We start from the raw sequence: 10,993 nt of genomic DNA on the forward strand, positions 1-10,993 counted from the left end.
ACTATTTAAATTAAGGGTGGGATACCATTCAGCACTGCATTTCTCAGCATATGTGTTCTTATACTCACTTATTCTTTGTTTCTGTCAATGCCTAAATTGGGAATACTAAACAGCCACAAATATGCAGCTAGCGGAGATGTAGGAATTCATTTGGAGGGAGCGAATTTTGATCTCAACTTGATGTGTTTACAAGGGACGGAGTCGCTACAGCTGCAGGAGAGGAGATTTCTGTGGTGGTATCTGCCTGTAATGTGTATCATGGCCTTGTTTTTGCAACTGCCTCGGGGCAAAACTGAAGCTTTTAAACAGAAAACAGCAAGTAGTTTCAGTGCCACGTTGGGGATATATGTATGTGTACACATATGTATATATAGGAAACACCTGTTTGCACATTGTTGACACTGTTTTTAGTTTTTTACACTGCCATGACTATCACAAAATGCCCAGAAGAGGTAGGTGGTGGGTGCCTGGGAGGAGGCAGCATCCCCACGGCACGGTCCCTTGCCCTCCAGGTGAAGGCGAGCTCCTCTGGGGACGGGGAGGTGGCCAGAGGGAGCTCTGACCTGCGGAGCACTTGCTGTTCAACCCCTTGACACCTGCAAAGTCTGCCTGTCGTCACCCCAGCCGGTGCCACAATGAACAATGAGGTGACAGTGGTTGGGAGCGGGGTGGGGGTAGGAAGGGAGGACTGGAGAATAACAGGCAACTGGGTGCATGCTGGGGAGCACAGGAAAGGGAAATTCGACACAAATGCAGGTGTGTTAGCTCCTAAATCATCTTAGTGTTCCACATGTTCCAAAATGCTGATCTGGCTTGGGTTTCTGGAAATCTGCGCCATCTCCCTTTGATATCTTAATTACCCACTTTTTGAGCCTGGTTATTGGTCACCCCAGGAGATACTGGTCACCTCCAGACATGGGTTTCTCAGGAGAGCATCAGGGTCAAACTCTGCTACCCATGTGCCCCCACCTTAAATGAGGACTGGGCTTACGTGGGAGGACCGCTCTCATGCTCTGGCATAACTCCCAAGCTCGCTGTTGCTTTTCACAGTTTACCCCTATCCAGTTGGAAAATGGTTAACCAGGCTTCAGGATATCTCAGCAGCCCTCTGCCCCATCAGTGTGCCTTGGGTGCAGTAAACTCATTGCATCTCTGACCTTAAACCTGCCTGCAAGTTTGCAGGCAGCCTGGGCCATGTCAGGCTTACAAGGATGCCCAGATGTGCAGGCACAGGGCATCCCCAGCACCGGGAAGCAGTGTGGCCGGCCATGGGAAGGGGATGGCAGTTGATCTGTGCCAGGATCTCTGCTGGCAGAGCTGGATTGGGTTAAGGAGCTGAGACAGAGTTGATGGAGCTAGGTTTTGGGGAGGTGCCTGGTGAGCTGCTGCTGCTGACAGCCTCTTGCAGCCAAGGGAAATCACTGTAATATCCATCACGGTAACAAGCTTGGCAAAGAGGAAGCATTATCTCAAGGTACCCCACTTTAGGCAAGAAATGGAGCTCAAGGAGCATGGCTAAAGAGGTAGGAAGCATGGTTGTGGAGGAACAACAGGCAGAAACTGGAGCTGTTTCTCCTGCCCAAGACCTGCCCCAGCACTATCTGTACTAGCAGGCACCTAGGTCACTTGTGCAGCCATCAGAGCCAGCCTCTGCGTGGCTAGTATTCACAAAGGTCTGCATGATACATGTAGCCAAGCTGAGTTTTTACATTTATTCCCATTGACTTAGAGCATTGAAGTCACCTCTTCAGTCTCAGATCAGCTAGACGATGAAAGGATGACACAGCCAGGCCTTAAATTTGCTGCTCCTTAGGAAAATGCACATGAACTTGACTCAACATTTTGTTCACTGGCCAAAAAGGCAAAAAGTCCATGGGAAAGTTTTTCCTGGACCACACTAATGGGAATATTTGCTGTTAAAATTCAGTGATCTATTTGGAAATTAAAGAGCAAAGGTGTCCGTATGAAAAATTTGCTTTTCTATGCTCTCTGTACACCCATAGTGAATGAAGCCGGAGCAACTAAAGCACCAAGATCTGCACTTAACAGCATTTTGCCTATGTCTTGGCAGCTTGTCAGTGTGGGTTACGCTCTCTTTGCCCACTTTGGTCCATGCAATATGCCTGAATGTTTCCTCACCCCAAGCACGTGGGATGCAGAGGCCTGATGCCATTTGTTTCAGTCACAAACATCAATTTCCACCCCCCCATCCCCATAGGTTTTTAAACCCACCAATTTTTCCTTTGTCTTTTTTGGCAATAAAAGCATCAAGACATGCAATTCTCTCAACACTATTGCCAGCCTGAAGTTGTTGAGTGAGTCTTTCAAGGCAAGCTGAGCTGTGCTGTGAAAGCTTTCCTATATTACCCACCACAACAATAAAACATTGGCAGGGAAGCAGAAAGAAGATATTCATGACTCTCTAACTGGACATTGACTCTCCAGCTGTAATATTGCTTCCTTTGCTCCAGGAATGAGTCCCATTGATAGTATAATTTCATTTTCCTTGTATGGTATTGCATGAAAAAAATTTATTTTTTATTTTTCATTGGAGAGCGGGTGGGTTTCAAGGTGTTAGTCAGTCTAAGACACCATGGGGCGATGCAGCCCATTGATCATGCAATGAATTATAACAGACACACTGCTCTGGGCATGACTCAGCTGCCTTTGAAAGGGAATCCCATCTCTTTTGGGGATGCCTGGAGGTCAGGCACCCTGCCGGTAGCGAGTGATTCATATGTCACTGTACTTACACCGCTATATATAGCACATTCCCCTGTCTTTAATGCTGTGGTGTTCAACCCTCGGTACAGGGAAAATGAAAGTCCAGGGCGATCAGATGTCCCTGAAGCAGGTGAGATTTATTTGGGGTGGGGGAAAGGCAGGCAGTGGCTAAGGAGTGCTGTCTGCTGCACTTCCAGCTGCCCCTGCGGCTTGAGACAGCAGCTTGCATCAGCTCCTGCATCCTGCTTTGGCCCAAAGCAATGCGCCTTAACGGACAAACTCCTTCCCACCCCACACAGGACCCACCCCAACTCAGACCTTAGTGCTGAATCTGCAGGCAAGTGCCCTCCAGCCCCCCTTTTGCTCAGTCATGCCCACCCAACAGCTCCCTTCCTGCCCATCACCCTTTCCCCTTCACATCCTCCCAGCCTTTTTGCCCATCTCTTCCTGCCACGACTCCCCCACCTCTCTCCCCTGTTTTACACCCCACCTTTTGGGTGGGTTTCCCTCCCCTCTGTAGGAAGAGCAAAGGGAAGCGAGGGGGCGAAGCCCGCGGGCTCAGAAGGGGCACAGCAGCATCCACCGCCCCCAGCCCCGTGTGCCTCCCCCCGCTTCCCTGGGCAGCTGTTGCAAAAGATCAAAGTATACGGCAAAAATAGCAAAAGGGGAAGAGCTTGTGGGTTTGACATCTGGAAGCCAGAAGCAGCTCCTGCTTTTGAGTAGGCAAGAGGTGAAGGAGGAAGGGTAAAAGTGGGTTTACAGTCTCTTATTTTTTACTGGGATTAAAAACTTCTTATAAAGTTATATGGTTTGCTGTTACTTGAGATAGTGTTGTCTGTCTTAGTCCTCCGCAAGGCTCTAATTTCAGAAGTAGGGATGCTAACAGCACTTATAAATAAAGAGGTGGGTACTTTCTGACAGGCAAAATACTGATTTATCTGTGATGCATCATCTGACAGCCTTATTTTTATTCCAAGGGGTATTAAGAGGCACCTGGGAAATGTCTGTGCTGCATGGCTGAATAAAACAGGTGCTATTTCCTTTTGGGGCTGGAGGTTTTCAACGATAAGGGCTCAGAAACCGCCCCAAACCCAAGGGGATGTTCAAGTCAGAGCCCAGTTTTTCAAAGCCTTTCACTTCTAGGCTGTCTCCAATCCTTTTGCAAAATCCAGCCTCTGGACAATACTGCCAATATGTGTGATTAAAAATCATGCCACCAAATGAGGGGGAGGTTTAAAAAATGAAATTATTTAACTGTGTGGCAGTGTCAAAGTGCATTGCAATATTGGATTCACTCTATAAAGACAGTTGAGTGGGCAAAGTATTTTATAGAAATATGCGTATCTGAGTGGGATGAGAAACACTGGAGGCAACCTAGCATGACATTTTCTGCTGAAACCATTTACCATAGAAAAACGTAATATACAGGGGATGATTTGCGTCCAGTGTGATGAATAATTTTAGCCATGGCAAAAAAGGTTGGGAGGGGGTGTGAGATTGGAAAAAGACAGTTTGGGTTGGTTTTCTTTTAACAAGAGAAGCCCATGAAACAAGCAGAAAACTTCATTTTGGATGGGACAAAATGTACCATCTGATCCCAAGCAGGTTAGAGTTTCCTTTTTTCTTTTTTTTTCCCCTTAGCTGTTCATTCTGTTGAAGAGCTGGAGCTGTTGGGAAATGTTTTGTGGCCCATGGCATGGGGAGGCATTGGACTCCCTGTGGTCCTTTCTAAACTTCACCACCATAATCGCTTGCCCTTGATTGCCTGGATGTAGGATCAGTGACCACCTCCCACTCCTTCATCTATTGTTAAAATAGCTTTTTTCCTCTTCCATTTGCTCCTTCCAGTCACTAAAACAGAAAATGTCTCTCATTTGTACTGGCTTGACATGTTTCTGGTGGTTTTCCCCACCTCGAAGCAGGGTTGCTGCTCCCAGCCTCAGTGCACGGTACCAGACACATGGCTCGTGATTATGCAAAACCCTACCAGGTTGCATGTGCTTGCATTGTGCCACTTTCATTAGCATGGTGATTAACTGTCTCCTCGCGGTCTCATGAATTCCAGTTTCTCATCACCCATCGCGTATAGGAGGAAATCACAGAATTGGGCAACGCTCACCAGAAGACTTGAGAAAAGGAAGGAAAGAAAATGAGTGTGCAAGTGCTAGAGGCTGGATTGGGCAGGAATGAGAGAAAGAAGAAATGCAAAGGTTTTTTCTTCTTTTTTTTTCAGTGGTGAGGGCAGACAGGATGATAGCTGCCTTCATGTGAAACTGGAGCTACATCCAGGAATGGTATTTATATGCACGGATGTAGCTTTCAATCAGGATGATGTAAACACTGCTGCAGAATTTTTTGACCAGGCTGTTTGGGAAACATGATGGATTAAATATGACAAACAAGATTCCTGGACGTTTATTTATCCGTCTTTTCATTTGTGCCAGTTTCATGTTAGGCAAGGCTCTGGCTACCAGACCAATACTAAGCCTTGGGGGCAGGCAAGGCTCGGGGGGAGGGAGCCACAAAGAGAGTGTTTTCCAAGCCTCATCTAATTTAAAGCATCTTTTGCTGAGTGGTGCAACGAAGAGGATGTGGCTAACACAAATAAAAAAATCATAAAGGGATCAAAGTGTGTGTGCAAATTCATTCCTTGTGGCAGGAGTTCTGCCAGTTTGCTTGCTTGCTTGCTTTCCTAAAAAAATTTTCTCCCCACTCCCAGCCCCCCATGATGGAGTGAGCAAATCGCATGTCAGAATCTCTTCTGGATTTCATAAGGGTTTCAGCATTGATGAATGGCTGGGATGACACCAGAGCCTGTACATTATGCCTGAGATCTGAGCCGCTTCCCCTCTGTCCCATGGTTGCACATGAAACAGCCGCATGAGTGCGATCTATTTATAAGTGGTTCAAAGGCACCACAAATGTGGGTGGATGCTGGCTTGAAGCTCCAGGCCACCAGGAAGCTCTCTAGCACTTGCAGGAACCTAACATTACCCCAGTGAGGTGAAAGATAAGGAAAGCTTGTCTTAAAAATAAAAAAAATAAACAAAAATCAAACCCTTGGAGCTAGGATGATTCATATGAGAAGGCATCAGCTGAAACAATTTGGGTGATTGGGGATTCTTGTAAAGGTTCCTGGGTCAAAAGGCGTTAAAATAACTGAGTGGGCAGAACTAATGCTGTATGGTAAATCTCATGGCAAAGGTATCTCTGGTGCTGGAAGATAAGCCAGAGATTTACGTCAGATACGAGAAAATCTGCAGGGTTCAGGTTAGAAACCTCTACTGCGATGAATATAGCAATTCATGCACAGGCTGTGCTGGGGGATTCCCACTTGTATGCTCTGCTGGCAAAGGGCAGCCAAGAGCTAATGCTTAGCCCTGCTTTAACATCTCCACGATTTGCTGTGCAAGCATCAGAGCCAGGGATAACCCCGACAACAACAACCGATTTCACAGGGCGGTTGCAGACCCACTGGAGCACCTCCATGGACCACCGTGGGGGCAATGCCAAGCGCTGGCCTCTCCATCCAGCCCCACACTCTGAGCTCCTGCTTCATGGTGCGTCCTGCTCAGATGATGCCCCAGCCTGTGTAGGGTTGGGAAGAGCTCCACCATGGGAGGGGACCTGGGACCCCAAAGAGACCCACTGCAGGTGCCATCCCCATCTGCGGGCTTGCGCAGGCTGCCCTGCTGTCTTCTGATCCTGCAATGCCATTACACACATGAAGGAGAAGATGCTTGCCTTCAAGGCAACCACTATAGCCATTGAGTCACTGGCTACTGCCTAGTCCCAAGCCAGTTCTTCCAGTTTAACAAACTCATACTGCTGTGGAAACCACATGACACATCAAGGCCATGGTTGTGTTTCCTACGGGAGCGCTGGCCCACTAGAATAACATCCGCAGAGAACAAAGGCTAAAAGCCTGGGCAAATCTAACGCCGGAAAAAGAGTCAGTCTAAAAACTGAAGGGAACATGCCTTCAAAAATCTTGTGGCATTGTTAATGAAAGATAAACATCCATTTTGCATCTGCAGAGAAAGGAAAAGAAAATGAAGTCAAAGCGCAAGGTCTTGTTCTTATATTCTAGGAATTTTCTTCACTGAAGATTGTCAAATACTGCATGCCAACACTTGGGAGAATGACAACAGCGTCTTTAAGTGCAATGAATCAAAGCACAAGAGTAAATTTTTATGGAACCCAAACGGCTATTCTTAGAAATCATCCAGAATCAAAAAATAAACAGTTCATCAGGAAAAGAAATGTTCAAACTCACAGGGGAGATTAACTCTCATCTGAGTGGAAACAAAACCTCAAATGAGCCACATCATCATTCCCACACTTAGTTAGTTGCAGTATTGTTCAAGGGCAGAACCAAGTGGTTGGAAGGCTGCAGAACTGGATGGGGTAGATGCTGTCTTAAAAGAAAAAAAAGGCATAAAATCGTAGTTTTTCCCTCGTGGGTAGTTCCAGAGATGTTGCTTTGCCAAGGTCTAGGATGGGTGGCTCCGGGAAACGAAGATGTTGGAGGAAGTGCAGAAAAGAGATGGGCACAACCTGAGATCAGGAACCAAATCGTATATTTGGAGATGACTGAGAGAGCAGTCTACAATGTCTTAGGTCAGGAGTGCTTCTGATGGCAGACAGCTCTCTGGTTGAGCAGGCAGATGCATAAAGAGATCTAGCTGTCGATGCATAACCAATTCAGGCTGCAAGCGAGATACCCAGACATAGGGAAGCTCTCAGCTAGCCTGGCTACAGATTTGGTGGGTTCTTCAACACCGGACATCTGCAAGTGAAGATTTGTCATTTTCTTCCCTAAAATTAGTAAATCACAAGATAAGATTTTAATGCCAGAGCTACCGAGTGAAAACACACTACCTGTATCTAGCCAAAATAGTTGCTTTTAATGAAAAGCAGATGCCCGTGCACTTCCACCACATGAGAAAACACAAAGCAGATTGCCCTCAGCCTTGTAGGACTCTGGTTCTCAGTTTCGAGCCCTGGTGTTGATGCATGTGGGGCTGAGCATGTCGGAGAGGGGCAGACGGCTGTCTTAGCTGTGGTGGGATTCACATTGCATGTAGACCTTCCTCGGCTTTCTCTTTTCTATTGAAATGAAAGCATCTTGGGATGGTCCCACCACCAAAGAGTGGCCTGGGGGGACTGTGTGGATGAGAGACCTTGTAATGATCTCTGCCACATATCTTTTCGGGGGAGAAAAAAGATATCTGTAGCCTGAAAGGGGAAAATGCTCATTAGCAAGTGTCACCATGCGTTTACCTCTCTGGAGCTGCTTCAAAATGTGAGCGTTCATGGAACAGATTTTTCTGCAAAGAGACTTGCAGTGAAAAATCTTTGTTTCACACAAGATATCCCCAGAGAAAAAAGCAAAAGTCAAACAAATTTGTATTCTTTAAAAATAAAACCAAACAAAGCTTCTTGGATGACTCCATAAAAATTCTAACAACAGCAGAAAAAAAAAAAAGCCTGGAAAAACAATTCACACAAAATAAGCACTAAAGGGCCTCTGTTACTTGCAGGTATATTCCCAGTGATTTCTTTTTGTATCACACAAACACCAACAAAGTCATTAAAAGTCAATTCTTTCCTTTTATTACCAATAGCCACCGCTTGATGATTCAAACCACATTCAGTTTTCAGAAGGGAGATTTTGATCAAAGCTTTTTTAAAATCAGATGAAAGAAGTATTATAAAAAATGTTCATGCAATATAAGCCAGGAAGTGGAAATGGCTGTCCAGGAGAAGAGCTGGGAATATACCAGAAAAACAAAAACAAAACCAAAAAACCTCAAGCTGATACTACAAATAACTGTATGAACAGTGTTACAAGTCAAAGAAAGATTTACAGAGGCTGTATTTCTTAATTTCTATAATGAAGAATCCGATTACCATTTTAAAATATGGTTGACTCAGTCAAGTTGTATGACCATTCAGTGGGAGGATATTATTATTCTTACTTTGAATCTTTTCAGGCAGGCGACAGCATCCCAGGTATGACAAGAATGGCCAAGTGTGACACAACCAGGTTCCTCAGGATGGGACCTTTCCTTCTCAGATGTCCTCTTACCACTTCTCTAATGTGGGTGGTAATTTGTTGGGGAAGCCTTTTTGATACAAGGAGCTGGCAGAGATGAGGATATGGTGGGGGGTGTTTAAAGTGGGAGGAGAGAGAGTGAAGAGGAGATGATGGATAAGGAAGTGGAGAGCAGAGATGTGCAGAAATGACCCAAAGAAGGTGCATGTTTTCCTGGTGAGGGACTCTGGAGGAGATCCCAGCAGGCTGGTGGGAAGTTCAGCTTTGCTAGCAGGGTTGTGTTCATTGTTGTCTGGTGGGTGGCTGTTCTGAAGAGTGTTTCCCTTCAGCATCCAAGGAATGTAATTAAACACAGAAACCTTCACCCTTGTTTATTCTAATGGTCTTTCACCCCTGCTTTGGCAGCGAGGAAGATGCTGAGTATATCATATATCCCAGCTCTAAATGTGTCTTGAGTTCCCTCCACCAAATGACACTGTTACAGGGTTTCTATGTGCTCCAGTGCGGACATATCTGCTCTAGCTTTAAATGCACTCAGGTCCTGGAACAAGTCTAGCCATGGAACTCAATACTGCCTAATTTACTCTGTCAAGGAAACTTTGGAGACTGCCAAGGACTCAAGAAAATGAGTCTGCACTGAGCTCTGGGAGCTGGAGTCCCTGAGCTGCTTTATTTGTGGAGACCTTGGGTATCCCTGCGCTCGGTTGCTATCTGTTGCGTTGGCATTTTTGGGGGTGGTGAAAGCACAGTGTGTGGGCAATCATTTCCCGCTGGGTATCCTCAATACTAGCCCCCTCCATCTCCTGCCTTTAGGGAGGTTTGGGAGAGCTCCTGGTGGTGGAACAGCATTGCCCAGGAGAATATTGCAAAGGCAGGAATGCGAGATGTGATTTTTCTTTTCACAAATATCTCATCTTGTCCCATTAAGAGTTGCTGGATCTATGGCTTTCTCCACAAAAAAGTGGCTATGCTCAGACATATAAAAATATTTGCCAAAGCTATGATTTGCATGGCCACATCCACACATTTAAACCCACCTGTCAAGAAGAAAAGGCCCGTATAAATTATGATGGGCTATTCCCTGAGACAACAATTTCCCACTGTAAATGCAGGACAGTGCCAGGCACAACCACCATGGTGGTTCCCATGTCCAAAGTCAGCTTCTGCACAAATTTCCAAGTTTCTGGACAAATGTGGTGGTTGTAGCTCCAAAAGCACTACTGGGTCTCTGTGCCATGGGTCATGACTATGAAAAACTACCATTTAAATTTCACGTCAATCACATTCTGTGTGTTACTTCTTTAAATGTTAATTTATTGCAGCCTAATTAAAATGAAAATATATTCAGGACACCTAAGGATGAGGGAATGCTCTTTGTTTTTTAAGTCAGTGCTTTCCCCTGCAACTTTGTGGTTACCAGCACTGTGAAATATAAGAATAATCTGAATGAGAAGTTTTGACTTGTCCAGAAGAAGTTTAATTTAAAATCAAAGGGGTTTGCCTTTTTTTTTTTAATTTTAAGCAATTTTAATCAATGATACAATAATACTCAAAATAAAACTACAACCTGAGCAGCTATAACCTGGCTTAAAGCTGAAAACCAATCTGAAAACATTCAGTTTTTGTTACTGAAATGAAAAAAGTGTGGTATTTTATTTTTTATTTTTTTAATGCAAATGAAAATCTTAGGGAGCGTGTATGTGGTATGTACATATTTCTAGTTCATCGAAAAGTTTTTTCATAGCCCTCAAAACCCTGTTTTAATGCATTTCCAAAGAACATGTTTTTCAGCGAGGTGCAGATTTCAGTGAGTTTAAGACGAACCAGCCCCTCATCTCAATTCTCTCAGCATTGTCTGGGCCAGAGAGTTTTCCAGGGAAGTTGCTCCCTTTTTTTTGAAGCAATAAAAGTGCTCAGTAGATCTTGTCATCTACTCTCCCATGCCAGCCATGTCCCCTGCACTGCAAGTTGCTAAGAGTGGATTGGCAGAAGCCAGCTCTCCAAATGATTGTTTTCTGATGCATTAGCAACCAAAAAAGCAACAAATTCAAGTCATATCAGATTGATTTTTTTTTTTTTTAATTCATCAAACCAAACCAAAATTATAGCAATTCCAGGTAGAGCGAACTATTTTGGTTAAGCTTAAAAGAAAAACACTGCCTTGCAGTTTTGAGCTAGTGAAAATTGCATTCAAAAACCGAAGCAAAACAA

General features: G+C 44.9%; 1 long non-coding RNA gene across 1 annotated transcript; it reads left to right on the forward strand.

Moving 5' to 3' along the window:
* Positions 1 to 4,259: 4,259 nt before the first annotated feature.
* Positions 4,260 to 5,124, forward strand: LOC103901078. The gene is made up of 2 exons (XR_657704.1): positions 4,260 to 4,329; positions 4,958 to 5,124. It is a non-coding gene; the product is annotated as an uncharacterized LOC103901078 (long non-coding RNA).
* The last annotated feature ends 5,869 nt before the right edge of the window (positions 5,125 to 10,993 follow it).

Source organism: Aptenodytes forsteri, unplaced genomic scaffold, assembly GCF_000699145.1.
Source record: "Aptenodytes forsteri isolate BGI_AS27 unplaced genomic scaffold, ASM69914v1 Scaffold443, whole genome shotgun sequence".
Taxonomy (NCBI): Eukaryota; Metazoa; Chordata; class Aves; order Sphenisciformes; family Spheniscidae; genus Aptenodytes; species Aptenodytes forsteri.